At 46.6% G+C, this 17,870-nt stretch overlaps 1 long non-coding RNA gene across 2 annotated transcripts in view; it reads right to left on the reverse strand.

Annotated features, from left to right (window-relative positions):
* The window catches only part of LOC146821291 (uncharacterized), a 140,999-nt gene extending 124,850 nt beyond the window's left edge, over nt 1-16,149 (reverse strand). Inside the window, exon 1 of one of the 2 annotated variants that reach the window (XR_014962695.1) lies at nt 16,095-16,149. This is a non-coding gene — a long non-coding RNA (uncharacterized LOC146821291). Of the gene's footprint in view, nt 1-15,380; nt 15,502-16,094 lie in introns of those variants that run through there. The other variant, XR_014962694.1, reaches the window with a different exon arrangement.
* Between the last annotated feature and the right edge of the window lie 1,721 nt (nt 16,150-17,870).

Here is a 17,870-nt window from a genome sequence, read left to right on the forward strand (position 1 = left end):
GAAGAGGGGGGGTTCTGGCACTGGCCACCCTTGTCTACATGCACGCAGTCCACCTGCTGACGAGCAGACATTCCCACACCCCACAAGGCTGATTTGCTCTCCCTGTGTGTCCCTTTCTCGCTCCCTCTCTGTCCCCCTCTCCCTCCCTCTGTGTGTCAGCCTCCTCCCTCTGTCCGTCTCCCTGTGTCTCCCTTTCTCCCTCCCTCTGTCACCCTCCTCCCTTTGTCTGTCTCCCTCTGTCAGCCTCCTCCCTCTGTCCGTCTCCCTGTGTCTCCCTTTCTCCCTCCCTCTGTCAGCCTCCTCCCTCTGTCCGTCTCCCTCTGTCAACCTCCTCCCTCAGTCCGTCTCCCTCTGTCTCCCTTTCTCCCTCCCTCTGTCACCCTCCTCCCTCCCTCTGTCTGTCTCCCTGTGTCCACCTCTGTCTCCCTCCCTCTCTGTCCCCCTCTCCCTCCCTCTGTGTGTCAGCCTCCTCCCTCTGTCCGTCTCCCTGTGTCTCCCTCCCTCTCTGTCCCCCTCTCCCTTCCTCTCTGTCCCCCTCTCCCTCCCTCTGTGTGTCAGCCTCCTCCCTCTGTCCGTCTCCCTGTGTCTCCCTCCCTCTCTGTCCCCCTCTCCCTCACTGTCTGTCCCCCTCTCCCTCCCTCTGTGTGTCAGCCTCCTCCCTCTGTCCGTCTCCCTGTGTCTCCCTCCCTCTCTCCCCCTCTCCCTCACTCTCTGTCCCCCTCTCCCTCCCTCTGTGTGTCAGCCTCCTCCCTCTGTCCGTCTCCCTGTGTCTCCTTCCCTCTCTGTCCCCCTCTCCCTCCCTCTGTGTGTCACCCTCTGTCACCTCAGCCCAGCTTCCTGGGCACACACTGTTAGCAGATCTTTGAATGGCCCCTTGGCTTGTTGATGTGAGTTTGTTTCTGATCTCCAGGCACCCATTGGGTGTAGTGTCTGTGTCTGCGCTGCTGCTGTGGTGGTGTGTGCTGCCACTCTTTCACAGTGTTGGCTGTTCATTAGCTGCGGTCATGTGCAAAACAGTGCCTTCACCCCCATGTGTTAATGCAAGGCGTCCGCCATTTGCTGCGAGTCTTTCCTGTGTGGGAACACACTGTTTGTCTGGCTGTGACCTAGGCCATATGGGCAGAGGGCATTGTTGTCTGCTTCTGAGTTGCACTATGTGATTTTTGGGGCCCACCCTCCCGCCATCCGGCTTATCGTGTCATGTGTTGGTGTCTTCTGTGGCCTGTGACTTGACATTGTCCAGCTGGGTGCATGGGGCATGGTGGCGCCAGTGGCATGTGCGTGTTCATGGAGTGTGGTTGAGTCATGCGATAGCTTGGGGTGGTTGCGTGCCTGTTTGTGAGTTTGGTTGTGGATGACGTTCCCCCCATGTGAGGTGCGTTGTTTGTGTACTCACCCGGGTCTCGGAGTCCTCCTAATCCTTCGACTGCCTCCACCGGCAGTATGGCCATCACCCTCTCCTCCCAGGGATGGTAGTGTACGGGTCTGCGGGACGACCCTCCTCCAGTGACGTTGGCCTGGTTGTGTTCATCCGTCATCTTGGCTCGGACCCTCCTCCGCAGATCGTACCACCTGGCTTGGCATTCCTGCTTGTTCCTTCTGGTGTCCACAACAGCATTCACTGCATCGACGATGGTCTGCCACATGGCTGTTTTTGCTGAAATGCTGGTCTGTCTGACCAATGTTCCAAAGAGGTGTGGCTCGACTCTGAGGATTTCATCGACAAGGACCTCCAACTCTCGGTTACTGAACTTTGGATTCTTGTTAGTGGGCATGGTGAGGGGTGTGGGTGTGGATGGGGGGGTGTGTGGATGGTTGTGGGTGTGTGGGTGTGGTTGTGCAGGTGTGTGTGTGAATGTGATGAGGGGGTGTTTGTGAAGGTGGTTGTGTGAAGGTGTGCAAGTGTAAGGTGTGGTAAAGCTTCTAGTATGGTGCTGTAGGTTGTCTGTGGGTTCTGGCAGCAGTGAGTCTGTTGCAAAGGCTCATGGTTTGTGTGTGTGGGCCCTTTTTATTGGTCCATTGGTGGGTGTGGCTGTGTTTGAAGTTTGGGTGGGTGTGTTATAAGGAGTGGTAGTGTTTTGGGCCTCTGTTTGTTTTTGGCAGTTGCAGGTCAGTGAATGTGTTGTTTTAGTGGTTGTTGGACATGTTTAGTGGCTTTGTGCCATTCGAATGGTGTATTCTTGTGTTGTTTTGGTTTGTCCTGGATGTGTACGTGCGTTTTTAGCGTGTGTACGGGGTGTACATGGGCCATTTTGTTGTACAGTGCTGTCCTTGTGTGTGGCTTGGTACGACTCGTACATGCGGTTGTGATGTTGGGGCCTGGGGTGCGCTCCGTACTTAGGATGTCGTGGTGGGGGTACGACTCTGACGTACACGGGTGTACATACACGGGTGGGGGTACGACTCTAACGTACACGGGTGTACATACTCGGGTGGGGGTATGACTCTAATGTACACGGGTGTACATACACGGGGGGTACGACACATACAGGGGTGTACATACACGGGGGGTACGACACGTACAGGGGTGTACATACACGGGGGGTACGACACGTACAGGGGTGTACATACACGGGGGTACGACACGTACAGGGGTGTACATACACGGGGGGTACGACACATACAGGGGTGTACATACATGGAGGGGTACGACACGTACACGGGTGTACATACACGGGGGGTACGACACGTACAGGGGTGTACATACACGGGGGGTAGGACACGTACACGGGTGTACATACACGGGGGTACGACACGTACAGGGGTGTACATACACGGAGGGGTACGACACGTACAGGGGTGTACATACACGGGGGGTAGGACACGTACATGGGTGTACATACACGGGGGGTTCGACACGTACGTACGGGGCTGGGGGGGTCGGCGCGTACATACAGGGGCTGGGGGGGTCGGCGTGTACGTACGGGGGCGGGGGGTGGCGCGTACGTACGGGGGCTGGGGGGGGGTCGGCGCGTATGCGGGCGCATGTCTCCATGGTTGCTATGGGTGTTCGGTGCGGACGGTGTTTTTTCCATACGGTTGTAACTTCTGACGCACGGGATGGATCGTGATTCCGCGGTCAGACTTCACTTTTCACATTTGTACGGTGATTCGTCCGAGGACGTGTCAGACACTTTTTCCGACCCGAGGACGTGTGGGGAATGATTCCCAATGCGATTCGTATGGTCTTTTTCCCATGCGAATCGTAATTGGCAGTTTGTACGGCAGTTGTACGATTCGTACGGTAAAAAGACCGGATACGAGTCGTACGGGGAAATTTTTTACCGGATCGTAATTGGCACCTGTATATCTAACCAGGATCGCCATCCCAGATGACACATTCTTAGGGCCTCATTTACAAAAAAATGACAGCGCAGTGCTGCAAGCCATTTTGCTGCGCTAAGCTGTGTCGTTTTAAAAGCACAGGAATGCATTGTATTAACAATACGATGCATCTGTGTGCTTTGCCCGGCGCTGGTGCACAATTGGCTGCCATGTGCCATTACAGGCACCCTTGCGTCATATTTCAAGGGTGCCTGTGTTGCGGGGATGATTGCTTTTGTGCAGGAAGGGTCATCTTAATTGTCCAAAACCAATCATTGATGACATTGTCCTCTTTCTGCAGCAGCATGCAAAAAAAGGAAAATTTGAGGAGAATAAAAGTATTTCTCCTCGTTGCACCACTCCTATGCCTCCCATGGGAAGGCATAGGATTCTGAATCATTCAGAGTTTTACAAAATATTTTACATCTGTAAATGTGTCAGGATCCATAGATGTTGCATGGGAACACCCACAGCAACACCCAAAGATTGCCCCTTTCATGCAGAGTAGTGCAGGGTGACTTTGCTTGCCTTGTAAATATGGGCAGGTACACTGCGGCTCCGGTGCGACAAAAGAAGTGATGTACCAACGGCGCAATGGCCTTGTAAATTATGCCCTTCATTTCGGACAGTTGTTCTTAATCAGCTCTTGTTTTATTGAAAATGTTTATCAGACCATATCATCTGCACTTCTCTGCAGATCAATTTTCCAAATGCACATCTATGTACATTCAGCGAGGTCAGTTATTCAGGGTTTGAGTGCGGAGAGAGAGGGTCCATGATCCAGGTCAACTTCATATGCTGCTCATCTGTGAATGACCATTCCAATGGATCATTTTTTAAAGCCATGACCTCATGAGCTCCAGAGGCCACCCAATGTATAGCTATTCGATGCTTCGCCAGCACCTTTCCTAGTGCTACCATGAGGGTTTGCATTCTATGGCACTTCAGTTTTGTCATTATAACCAACAAGCACATTTTTATAGGCATTTCTAGTGCCAGTTCCATTAGGCAGGACAGTACCTGTGCCACCTCCCACCACAAGCTGCAGGTAGGCTCATGTCATAAGGGGAAATCAGTTAAAGGCAGCCCCCATTTCCCACTTACAATGAACTTGGCAGGGTGGATCATCGTGCAGTTGATAAGTGCCAAATATGTTCTGTGTAGAAAATGACATTTTTTCAATTTGAATGGTGCATTGGGATAGACATTTGTTAGACCAGTGTGCATGTCTTCTTATACTCAGCTATTGTCAATTCCTCCAAGCGATCCACATTCCCATGGTCTATAGCCCTGTCTGTCATACCTTCCAGATCAGCCACCAAGGCCAGGCGAAGGAATATTATTTATTAACCATTTACAGCTCGCCAACTCTAACAGTTGTTGCATTACAGCGTGTTCCTGTCAATTCTCAGGGAATGAGCTTCAGATCATATGGGCAGAATGAACTAGGCTAGCCTATTGCAGGAAATGTCCAAATCCCAATCCAAATCGCAGCAGAGTTTGCTCAACTGTTATGAACCTGTTTTTGAGGTATAAGTCTCCTACCTCTCCACCCTCGTGCCAGGTGGTGAAGGACATGTCCGTTAACAGGTTAGAAAATGTCAGCGAAGCCCAAAAAAGCATGTCCTCCATGAAGGAGGATCCTCTGAACATTTTATAAACTACGCTGTTCCATATATCTGCCACTTTACATTACTCCACTCTATGCCACTTCACTGTACACCACTCCACTCTATGTTTTTCCACTCTGCACCACTCCACTCTGCACCACTCCACTCTGTGCCACTCCAGTGTACACTATTCCACTATATGCCACTCCACTCCACATCACTCCACTCTACGCTATTTCAGTGTAAGCTACTACACTGAACCACACTCCACTCAATGCCAGTCCTCTCTATACTACTTGGTTCTATGGCAATCCACTTTATGCCACGCCACTCCACTTTACGCAACTCCACTCTATGCTTTTCTACTGTTTCCCAGTGCTCCCTACCACTCTCAATTCCGTGCCACTACATTGATCACCAGTCCACTGCACACTATTCTGCTGAACACTACTCCAATGAATGCCACTCCAGTCTACGCAGCTCCACTGTACACCAATCCACTATACACTATTCTACTGAACTCAACTCCACTGTACTCTACTCTATCCTATTCCATTATACCATACTATACTGCACTCTACTCCACACCACTCCTCTGAACATAACTTTATTCCACTTGTTAAACACTCTACTCCACTCTATAACACCTTCAGACACTTAAAAACACACCACTTCACTCCACAGGACTACACAACACTCCACTGTGCAAAAGTTTGCTACGGTGACTACTACTCCACTCCACTGTACTTCACTCCATGCCACTCTACTCCACTGTATTATACCCCACTCCTGTGGTACTGTAAATTTCAGAACAATGTTGGTAGCATCGTCCTACCCTGCCGATTTTGGTATCAGCGAACCGCAAATGACTAATGCGGTATGTATGAGTGTTTTCATCATGTTTCACCGATGAATTCACCGTGTATACGATACAACATGTCGAATCCTCGGGTTCCATTTTAAAAGGGTAACCATTTTGTGGTTGCCCTCACATAGGCTGCGCATCGAGGCCATGCCTAGGCCTAAAGGACACGCAATCTTTCTTTGATTTCTTTGTGACCTATGCAAACTGACTCCGCTGCCCGAGGTCAGTCCTGTCCGGCCGGTTCCTTTTACTGCGGCCAAATGGGATTAGCATCAGGGCCCAACACATCATAAAGTCGTGTATCCCACGCGACTCCTGACTAATCCCTTTCACACCTGACTCTGTTTCCTACTTTATGGCTTGTTTTACGAGGAGGAGGTGTCCGTTTTATTGGGGTCTGCTGATATCTGATGAGGGTCCTGAGCCTCGCTGGGTAAATAATTATGCGCTGACCGAGCTGAAATGTGGGATTATCATCATGACTGTGCTCTTTCTTTGAAGCGAAAATATGTGAACAACCACTTGTAAAATAGGGGCGGTGTTGCCCAGAGCGTAATATTCTGTATATAAGAAAAGACTGGTTTTTGGTTGGGAGCAGTCTCCTGAGAACATACACCGTGCTGTACTTCTCGGATACCTGTGATTGGTCTGCAGCCAATAAATATGATCTTTGACTTCATCTAGAAGACTCTGTGTTTCTGTGGTCTGAAACAGGAAGAACTCGAAGTCTTCGGGTGTGTCCCCTGGCACCGCTGGGTTGGTTCTGAAAAACCCAGTACTTCAGTTGGCGCCCAATGTGGGGCGATTTCAGCGGTACCGGTCCAAGCCAGAGGTTCGTGAGGAGCTTCGTGTGAAAATTCTGGAGGAAGGCCACCACTTCATCGACCCCTGCATGTCGACGTGGTCCGAAAGTCTTTACTGCGAGGTTCTCCGCGTCCCGACGGCTACAAAGGACTGCTGCCCTGACTATCGCCCTGTTTTGGACCCTTGATGATTTGGTAGAGCGAAACGATTTAACGAGTCTTCTGGCGACGTCATCGATACCTCAGTTAAGTATAAGTGGAGCGTCTCCCAGTCCTTAGTTTGGTTTGGTATCCCTTCGGGATCGCTTTGATTTGGAACTTGCAAGTGCCAAAGCCGAAGGACTCGTGTATTCACGAGACTATCGTATTTGATAATCCTTTGAAGTTTGAAACTAGGCTAGTGAGCGACGATGCCTGGTTCTAGTATATTTGGAAATTTGTTTTGTTTGGGTTGTAATAGGGACTCCCGATTAGAGGATTCGTGTCCGGTTCCTCCAATTGGAACTCCAACATATGAGCTTTATGTGAAACATGGCGTAGGCCCCATTGCGTATAATGAAGTATGGATCCGATACACCAGGAAGGATGGTGTTTTAAAATGGCCCCAAAATGGTAGTTTCGACACAGAAATCCTAGATAAATTATTTAAAAAGAAAGCCCGGCCGGCGATGTTTGATTCTTTCCGCCTATGGCGAAAGGAAGCCAAGCAGAAAGAAATCAAATTAGCCAAGAAAAATAAAAGAGAGAAAGGTATGTCGATAATGCAAGCAGCCTTGCAGTTTAAAGATAATGAAGAAGAACAAATGAATGAGCAGCTGCACAGGCAACGTAAATTAGTGATTGATAAATGCTACCCAGTTTTGCCGCCCCTTCAGCAAGATGGGTCAGAAGAAAAGGAGAAAGATCCCCTAATGTCACATTTGCTGAGTTCGCCACCCCCGTATGCGCAGAGTGCTACAGCGCCTCCGCAACCTTTAAATGTACGGCCTCTAGTTAATTTGCCGCAAGCTTTCCCGCAGCCGCCAGCTCCTCCTCATCCGGTTCCTATGCCTACGGCGCAGCCCTCTCAAGGGCCGCCGGTTTTGCTGCCTATCTCTTCCGCGCTTCCTGCGACTTTACCTAGTACATCAGCTGCCTCCCTCGGCGCTCTTCCTGATACGATCCCTGTACCTGTATCTGCACCCGTTTTTCTTCCCTCTGTCTTTCCCCCTGTTCTTGCCTCAACTTCTCCTTCTACATGACAACGAATAGCTAGTGCGGTCACTAGTTTTATATCGCCTCTCTTTGGGTCATCTAGTACGACCCCTGGTTCACAACGTACGCAGTTGCGTAGTCAGCTGCCAGGTTCTGAAGAGAAAGAAGTATTAGACCGCATGGCATATAAATGGATTGTTTTTCCTTCAAGATATGATGTAGAGTCTGTTGTAAATGTTTTTCATCAATGGGAAGCACCAAAACAGAGATACGTTTTCGATAAAAATGTGTAAATTCCTCTGTGAGGAATTGGAAGATCATGGTTTGGACTTAAGCCCGCAGGAATTGTGTCATGTACGGTTTAAATTTGGAAAAGGTACGATTGTGGGTCCCGATGTTGAGAAAGCAGTTGCGACATTATTGTCTTTTAGGATCGAGGGTCCTTCTCAGTCACTGTTTGAACATGACTCCTCTGATAGGAAGGTCAGACAATACCCTATGAGAGTCCCTCCGGTATGGAAGGACGCGGTTGCGGCTGATGCCGCTAACGGTATTGCTGCTATGCCAGCTCATTTCCAGCGTGTTTGGGTACATGTTCCTTGGAAGCGATCAGAAGTTTTAGCCCTTAAGCAGACATTGCCTGACCCCCGTAAAAACCCCACAGGATATTATAAGGAGTTATCACAGACTGCAGAATCGTGTGTCATGAACCTAGCTGACATAGATATGTTGTTCGGGAATGTCGTTCCGCAGCCTTTATGGGGGTTGATTCGTAATGCAGATCATGCTGCAGAACTAGGTGGCACATGGGCTAATATCACTGCTACAGACACTAGACAAGTTGGTGGTGCGAAACCTGAGCCCTTAGTAGCAGAACTCCCTGGTAGAATCTACATGAAGACTTTAATGCAAGCGATGCGTGTGAATTGGGATAAATTATCCGCATGCAAACAAAAGAAAGACGAAACAGTGTCTGATTTCTTCACCAGGTTTGAAGAAACATTTATCGACCACAGTGGTCAAGACATGAGTTCGGAAGGTGGTCAACGGTTATTTGTTGGTAAATTTGTGCATAATTTGCTTCCCGAGTTGTGTAAGAAATTAAAAGATTCAGAGAGTTCTTGGGCTGTTTCCTCATCAGCGCAAATACTGGCTACTGCACAGTATTACGAAAATAGGGATAAAGATGAGAAGGATAGAGCAGACAAGAAAACAAAAGAATTAAAGACAAAGGTTCTTTTACAGCAGGCTTACCCGCCACGTGGAGATCAGAATAACTATAAGCAAGGTCAGAGTAACTATCAACAACCCCAACAGTTTCAGAGTAACTCGCAAAGGTTCGGGTATTCCCAACCGCGTGTTCCTGTGGGTCCCAATCAGTGTTCATATTGCAAACAAGAAGGACATTTTAAGTATAGTTGTCCTATATTGTTGCAGCGCACGAATAATGCTTATGGCGCGAGAGGTAGAGGTGGTCAGCAAGCTCCTAGAGGTAGAGGGCGTGGGAATGTTCCCCAGAACGCGCGTCCTCTTCCGCCTCAAAATACGATGAACAGTTTTGATCAGCAGGCCAATGTAACTGGTGGGACAGCTCAGTACTATAATAACGACTATTATGCAGAAGATGGAAATGCGGAAGGTGATGATTACTAGGACAGCCATAGACAGAGAGAGGGAGTTGTTTCAGTGCCAGTGGACCAGAGTGGACCGTATGTCAAGGTGACTACAGCGGGTGTATCAGAGCCTTTTCTATTGGATACTGGTGCTGCAAAGAGTTCAATTATGCACTCAAAACTCCCTGGCGCGCCTTTGTCTGGCGAAATGAATGTTTCAGTAGGTTTTTCTGGCGCCCCGGTTAGGAACCCGATCTCTAGTCCTATGCCCCTTTCTGTTGGACCTTGTGAGCTGAAAGCACCCCTTATCCTAACGACAGGTTGTGGTGAAAATCTGTTAAGATTAGATTTGTTAAAGAGATTACATGCAACATTATATTGTTCCCCCTCGGGAGTACAACTTACACTGGGTAGGGAAGTGATTTCTCCAATGTATTTGTCGAAGAATAAACTGCCAGCTGAATTGTCGTCTCTTCCGGATGTCCTTTGGGCAACTGGTCCTAACGATGTGGGTCTCTTGAAAATACCGCCATATGTGGTCACTTTGAAAGCCAATGTTAAATTGCCACGCATTCCCCAGTACAAGATCTCTAATGAAGGTGAGAAAGCGTTGTTAGCAATCATCTATGACTTGATTGAAAAGGAGGTAATTGAAGAGACAAGAGGCAACGTTTGCAATAGTCCAGTTCTGCCTGTTTTAAAACGTACTGACCCTTCTCAGCCACCTGTTTACAGATTTGTGATCGATCTTAGAGAGGTCAATAAGATAGTTGTGCCACAGTTTCCAGTTGTCCCTGATATAACTGCCTTGTTCACTATGATCCCAGCTTCCGCTGCTTGGTTCTCAGTGATTGATTTAAAGAATGCTTTCTTTAGCATTCCGATTGCAGAGGAAAGCAGGGATATTTTTGGTTTTAGTTTAGGAGGTCGCAGCTTCCGCTTTAAACGCGCTCCACAGGGCTCTGTGAAAGTCCATCGATATACAGTCAGGCTTTAAAGGTGCAGCTTGATACAATTGTCTTACCTAGTGGTGCTACCCTTATTCAGTATGTTGACGATTTACTAATCGCCGCGGATACTGAGGAGATTTGTAAAGAAGCTACATTGACATTGTTGCGTCATTTGTCTGCCTTTCATCACAAAGTGTCTCTCTCAAAACTGCAATATTGTCGACAAGAAGTGACCTACTTAGGTCATCTCTTGTCGAAGGAGGGAAGGAAACTGACCCCAGAAAGAATTCAGGCCATTGCACAATTGAGCGTGCCAAGAACACAGAGAGAAGTGCGTGCTTTCTTGGGTATTACTTCATACTGTAGGCAGTGGATCCCGAGTTTTTCTTTGCTGGCAAAACCTTTGATAGCATTAACATGCAAAGATACACCGAATCCCGTCCCATGGTCTGAAGAGTGTCAGAAAAGTTTTTCGGAATTACGTAAGGCATTATGTTCGGCTCCTGTATTGGGTACCCCCGACTACAGTAAACCTTTTACATTGTATGTTCACGAGAAAGAAGGTTGTGCGTTGTCAGTGCTGACACAGTCTTTTGGAGACAGACAGCGTCCATGCGCGTTTTTTTCGTCGACTTTGGATCCGGTAGCCAAGGCATTGCCAAGTTGTTTGAGAGCCACAGCGGCAGCAGCTGTTTCTATTCGACAGTCTGCTGGGTTAGTAATGAACAACATGTTGATTGTGATGGTGCCACACGCAGTGGACACATTATTAAACAGGACCAAGACACAGCACTTAACTAGTGCTCAATTGTCAGGGTACGAGTTGACACTGCTAGCGAGTCATGTGCACATAAAGAGGTGCAACACGTTGAATCCAGCTACTGCCGATTTCAGCAGACACAGATGAGATTGAACAGCATGATTGTCTGTTCAGAACAGAAGACGAAACAAAAGGGAGAGTGGATCTTAAAGATACTCCCCTGGTTGAGTGTGATGGTACCTTATGGGTGGATGGCTCGTGTTTCAAGCTTCCGAATGGTGATACGACTGCTGCATATGCTGTCACGACTCTGCACACGATTGTTGAAACTGCACGTATACCACATAATTCGGCTCAAGCAGCAGAATTAATTGCACTTACAAGAGCATGCGTGTTGTCGAAACGAATGAAAGTGAACATATATGCTGACAGTCAGTATGCCTTTGGCGTGGACCTTAGTTTTGGGCGCTTGTGGAAAGAACGTGGGTTCCTGACTTCGCATGGAACTAAGATTCAGAATGGTCAGTTGGTGAATGATCTCCTTGAATCACTGACCTTACCGTTACAAGTCGCGATTGTGAAATGCAGTGCCCACAAGAAGAATATTGATGATGTTGGTCGTGGTAATGCGTTTGCTGACGAAATCGCGAAAGAAACAGCAAAAGATGTGACGAATCGAATGTATGTTGCAGGCCCTGCAAGATTGGTTGGTAATGTTTGAATGTGTGAAGACACGATAGAGAGTGTGAAGTCCCTTCAAGCTGAAGCCACAGAGAAAGAATTGAGCATGTGGAAAGAAAGTAAAGGTAAATTGGATGAAAATGGTTGTTGGATTGATTTGTCAGAACACCGGCGATGGTTGTTACCTGATGCATATGTGCTTCCAGTGGTCACGATGGCACATGGAATGGCGCATATCAGTGTGAAAGGGATTTGTAAGTTGTTGGCTCCAGTATGGCAGAACGCTGGAATTCGCAAGTGTGCAGAGAATGTGGTCAAAAATTGCATGGTATGTTTGAAATACAATCCTGGTAGGGGAACCCCAACTCCAGCTGGTCATTTTGCGCCTCCAACGTATCCGTTTGAGGTTTTGCAGCTAGATTTCATCTACATGGAAAGGTGCAACAATTTGAAATATGTACTTGTTGTTGTCTGCGCTTTTTCAAGGTGGATAGAAGCATATCCCCTAAAAGACAATGCTGCCTTATCCACAGCTAAAGCCTTTGTCAAGGAATTTTTCCCTAGGTTTGGAATGCCAAGAATGGTATGGAGTGATAATGGGAGTGAATTTGTGGGACGAGTGATGAAGAATGTATGTGAGGGACTAGGTATAAAGCAGAAATTCCACGCTGCAAATCACCCCCAATCAGCTGGACTAGTAGAGTGTTACAATGGCACATTGAAGCTCAAATTAGCCAAGATCCAAGCGAGTTCTGGTCTTAAATGGCCTGACGCTCTGCCCTTAGCACTCCTATCAACAAGAATGACTGTGCATTCACGAGTGGGACTTAGTCCCTACGAAATCGTGTTTGGCCACCCGGCCAATATATGGGGAGTGCCAAGGCCTACAAAATTCAGTGAGATTGAACACCCAGTACTGCTTGATTATTTGGATGAATTGACGGCTAAATTGCGTGTTTTACACCAACAGGTGCATGATACTCTGCCTCAGGTCTCTGAAGCTCCAGGACATCCTATCAATCCTGGATCATGGGTGCTGGTCAAAAACTTCAAAAGGGCAAAGAATGATGAGCCCTGTTGGACCGGCTCCCATCTCGTCCTTCTTTCCACGAGATCGGCTGTTCGAGTGAAAGGGAAAAAGAACTGGATACACGGCGTTCACTGCAAAAGGGTCCCTTTGCCTTTGCCTTACGACCAGTGGGTCCAGAAAGGGATCGCTGACTCAGAGACTGAGACTGTGCCTCGTTTTCTGCCGTTTAGCGATGCACGAGTAAAAGGAACACTTTCTCAGAAGGAAAGCGATGATATCTTGCAAGAAACTGTGCCACCGTCAATTCAATTGGACACTACAGAGCCTGAACTCTTGTTTCAAGACCAAACAGTACCTACAAGAAGTTGCTACGATTTGAGGCCGAGAACTATGGACAAATAAAAATTATTTTTCTTTTATATTTTTTTGAGAAGTACAGCTCACTCTTCCATCTGAGAAACTTTCTTATTTTTGCTTTTTCGAACCGCCATCCGGGTTCAGCTGCAGGGTCGCGGTGCCAAGACTTTGGGGTACAAGCCGGAGACGTTAGGTCAACGGTCTGGTTGGTCTAGGGTGTTCCCTGGACTGACAGGTGTACTCCTTAGCAGAAGACACTCATCCGCCGCGAACAGCACGGTTAGAGGATGGAGTTTTTCGAGATGAAGAGACCCGCTGAGGAAATACATTTTGAGAGCAGAATATGTAAAGTGATGAATAGCAAACGTTTTGTAATATTATGTCTGTTTGTACTATTTAGCATGATGATGTTTTCTGTAGGTTATGTATTATTGTCTTTTCAAGTGCCGTTTGCACCCACTATACAGCCCATACCTCCTCCTACTATTTCCTCACACTCTTTCCACCCTCTGCCTGAACACGAACAAGCTAGACGTTCTGAGTTCGTAAACAATTTGTTTATTCAACTTCTTCACCAGCACCAACTAGTTATGAATACGACAAATTGCTGGGTGTGTGGTTTGATGCCGCATACCATTAATAAGGGTATCCCATATCTAGTGCTGCCGTTTAGCTATAATGGGTCATCATGGGCATTCCAGACTATGTTTCTTTTTGCGCTCGAAACCTACTCCCCGCGACCACCGCGTTCCACTAGACCTAGCACGAACAATAAGGCCTTGATGAAAGGAGTTGCTGATATGAGCAGAGATATCAATGCATTTTCATCTATTCCCAAGGATGAGTTGCGAGCTTATGTGGGTTGGAACGCGACGGGGTATAGCATTAGTCTGGGCGAGAAACAGCGTAAAAGTTCATCTCCGATTTGGGTCGTACCCCACATAGGTCGGTTCTGTTTACAAGGTAATGGTCAGAATCCAAGAGCTCAATTAGGGAAGAGTGACTGTGCTGAAACGTACATTTTCCCATTACAGTTTTCCCCTGCGTTTCTGGCTGCCAAGGGTACATAATTTGTTTGAAATGATCGAGCATATACATGGTTGCCCCCTGATTTCTCGGGCACGTGTTATGTTGCAAATTTGCTACCGCCGACATTTACTGCCGCCTCTGATTATCACAAGACCAGAGTTGTGAGAGGCGTTGTTAGTAAGGAGGATACTGCCGGTCAGGAAGCGGGAGACTTTTTCCTGGGTTTCCTGCCGTTTTGGAGACCAATGGTCAATAGTAGGAACCTGAGACAACTGACTCGTGTAGTTGAAACCACTGTTAATGTAACAGCTGGTGTCCTTGGTAACTTGACAGCTGAGCTCCAAGCGGATCGCCTCATGACGTTGCAGAACCGTATGATTCTAGATATAAATCTGAAAGGGAGGCCCCCCCTAAAATAACTAGAGGTCCAAGAGGAGGGGGGGAAAAACAAGGAAATAATCTAGAAAACCTCTATCAGGACCTATATTGCTTTTAACAGAGACTTATACAAGTTCTCTCCTGCCAACCATAATAGGATAATTGAAAATATATACAATATAAAGTGTTATTTAGTACCCATTTTTATTTTTACACTTTTTTCAATTTAATAAATTCTACTTAAGAAGTAGCATCCAGTATTTTATAAGCAATACACATACATATTCATTGAATAATCTACGAAACAGAAAAAAACTTGTTTTTAAATGTAAATAACCCCGCCACTAATATAGCACAAAAGAATCTCTCATCATACTCTCAATAATACGTCAGTCATACTCATACTATTAAAATAGCAAAAAACATTTAGAGGCTTAGCACGGTCCCACAAGGTTATGAAGGGAGAGAGTAGGGTAGGCCTACGCGCGTTTCGGTGGGGAGCCACCTTCTTCAGGGCCACCAACAGGAGGGGCAAAAAGCCCTAAAATAGGTGGGGGTTATCTGTAGAAAGTTAAATATTACACTTTTAGAGAAAGGCAGGAAACGCTTTGAACAATAAATGCTAGTCACATTGGTAATGGTCAGGAGCAGTCTTGTCTGTCTGGTCGACCAAAGGTCAATCTGCGTCTGAGCAAAAAAGCAACAATTACTTGGAATGCATTACATTGCAGAAAGCAATAAGGTTTGTTATTGCCACCTACGTATAGGACATAAAGGAGTGCTTACCCTTTCGTATTTTGGGAAATAGTGAATTATACTGGCCCATATGCGTGTGAAGTACTCTTCAATCAAATATTAAATTCCACGAAGTCCGCTGTTTAGCTACAGCCAGGGCAGTCAAATGTCGCTGCTGCTGGGCAACTAGAACACAAAAGGGCCTCTGCTCAGTACATAGTTATTATGTTCACACAGTCTATAGGGGAATACTTCCAACGGTTTAGAGTTTTGTTGGGACTACCTTAGGGGAGATGACAACACTGCTTCAAAATATGTAGATATTGAAGTACACCTGACAATCATTCTATCAAATAAGCCGTCATATATCTGCCGTCTCGCAGAAACTAAACACGGCCTATACGGAGTCTACAAAGAAATTCTCATAATTGGTTGATAAAGTGTTAAATTAACCATCAGAAATACAGGGAACAAATGGAGAGAGGCTTTATTCTTTCGTGTTCACCAAATGGCCCCTCCTGTATTTACGGGCATGCTGGGCTGAACTTCAAAGGTGTACTGCAAAAAGCACAGTTACACCAAAAGACTAGGTGCCGTTTGCAAAGCATGAAATACTATGATAAATGCACCCGTCACTCATAATTAGCTTATACAAGAAGGTCATAGACTCGCAGAGAGCACAAAGCTTGTCTATAAATCGCAAGATGCAAGTAATTAGCTAAAATGAGATTCCTCCCACCTCCGACAGTTGCTTGCGAGGCTTACCCGATTACTGCAGAGTGTCAGTCTGGATCACACATCACCATAGGGAAGTTCGTCGGGACTCGTAGGGCTACAGCGATTTTTAAATGTGACTGTATTTTGATTGGCCAAAGTAAGGTCACGGGGTATCCCACGGGGTCACATGAAAAGGACTTGTGATCCGTTGGGAGATACATGGAAATGCGGGCGCCATATTGTAATGTAGGGCTATCCCAGTGAATCCAATAGTCTGCGCATTCCAGCACGCCCTAGTCTCTAACCCTTTGGCCAATCAAAATACAGAGTCACATTTAAAAATCGCTGTAGCCCTACGAGTCCCGACGAACTTCCCTATGGTGATGTGTGATCCAGACTGACACTCTGCAGTAATCGGGTAAGCCTCGCAAGCAACTGTCGGAGATGGGAGGAATCTCATTTTAGCTAATTACTTGCATCTTGCGATTTATAGACAAGCTTTGTGCTCTCTGTGAGTCTATGACCTTCTTGTATAAGCTAATTATGAGTGACGGGTGCATTTATCATAGTATTTCATGCTTTGCAAACGGCACCTAGTCTTTTGGTGTAACTGTGCTTTTTGCAGTACACCTTTGAAGTTCAGCCCAGCATGCCCGTAAATACAGGAGGGGCCATTTGGTGAACACGAAAGAATAAAGCCTCTCTCCATCTGTTCCCCGTATTTCTGACGGTTAATTTAACACTTTATCAACCAATTATGAGAATTTCTTTGTAGACTCCGTATAGGCCGTGTTTAGTTTCTACGAGACGGCAGATATATGACGGCTTATTTGATAGAATGATTGTCAGGTGTACTTCAATATCTACATACTTTGAAGCAGTGTTGTCATCTCCCCTAAGGAAGTCCCAACAAAACTCTAAACCGTTGGAAGTATTCCCCTATAGACTGTGTGAACATAATAACTATGTACTGAGCAGAGGCCCTTTTGTGTTCTAGTTGCCCAGCAGCAGCGACATTTGACTGCCCTGGCTGTAGCTAAACAGCAGACTTCGTGGAATTTAATATTTGATTGAAGAGTACTTCACACGCATATGGACCAGTATAATTCACTATTTCCCAAAATACGAAAGGGTAAGCACTCCTTTATGTCCTATACGTAGGTGGCAATAACAAACCTTATTGCTTTCTGCAATGTAATGCATTCCAAGTAATTGTTGCTTTTTTGCTCAGACGCAGATTGACCTTTGGTCGACCAGACAGACAAGACTGCTCCTGAACATTACCAATGTGACTAGCATTTTAGTTGTTCCACTCTGTGATTTGCAATTCAGGTATCCCCTTCAAGAATATTTTTCTTTGCCCTTTAAGGCCTAATCTTCGCTAATCTTTAGGTGAAGGCTTTATACTTTTTTATACTTTTATGTTTTCTTTCGCCCTTATCACCTTTCCTAGATTTGTCTACTTTTGTGTTAATACGTTGGATTTGTAGCACGTATGAGGTGATTCTAGATGTATTGACTGTGGATTTACTCAGGATTTATGAAGTCTAATTTATTGTTCAAAGCGTTTCCTGCCTTTCTCTAAAATTGTAATATTTAACTTTCTACAGATATCCCCCACCTATTTTAGGGCTTTTTGCCCCTCCTGTTGGTGGCCCTGAAGAAGGTGGCTCCCCACCGAAACGCGCGTAGGCCTACCCTACCCATCTAGAGGAGAGGTCCCAAGAGACCCAGCACCATCAGAAAAGAACTGCGCTAGCTGCTGTCTCTCTCCCTTCATAACCTTGTGGGACCGTGCTAAGCCTCTAAATGTTTTTTGCTATT

The sequence above is a fragment of the Triturus cristatus genome, chromosome 6 (genome assembly GCF_964204655.1).
Source record: "Triturus cristatus chromosome 6, aTriCri1.1, whole genome shotgun sequence".
Classification (NCBI taxonomy): Eukaryota; Metazoa; Chordata; class Amphibia; order Caudata; family Salamandridae; genus Triturus; species Triturus cristatus.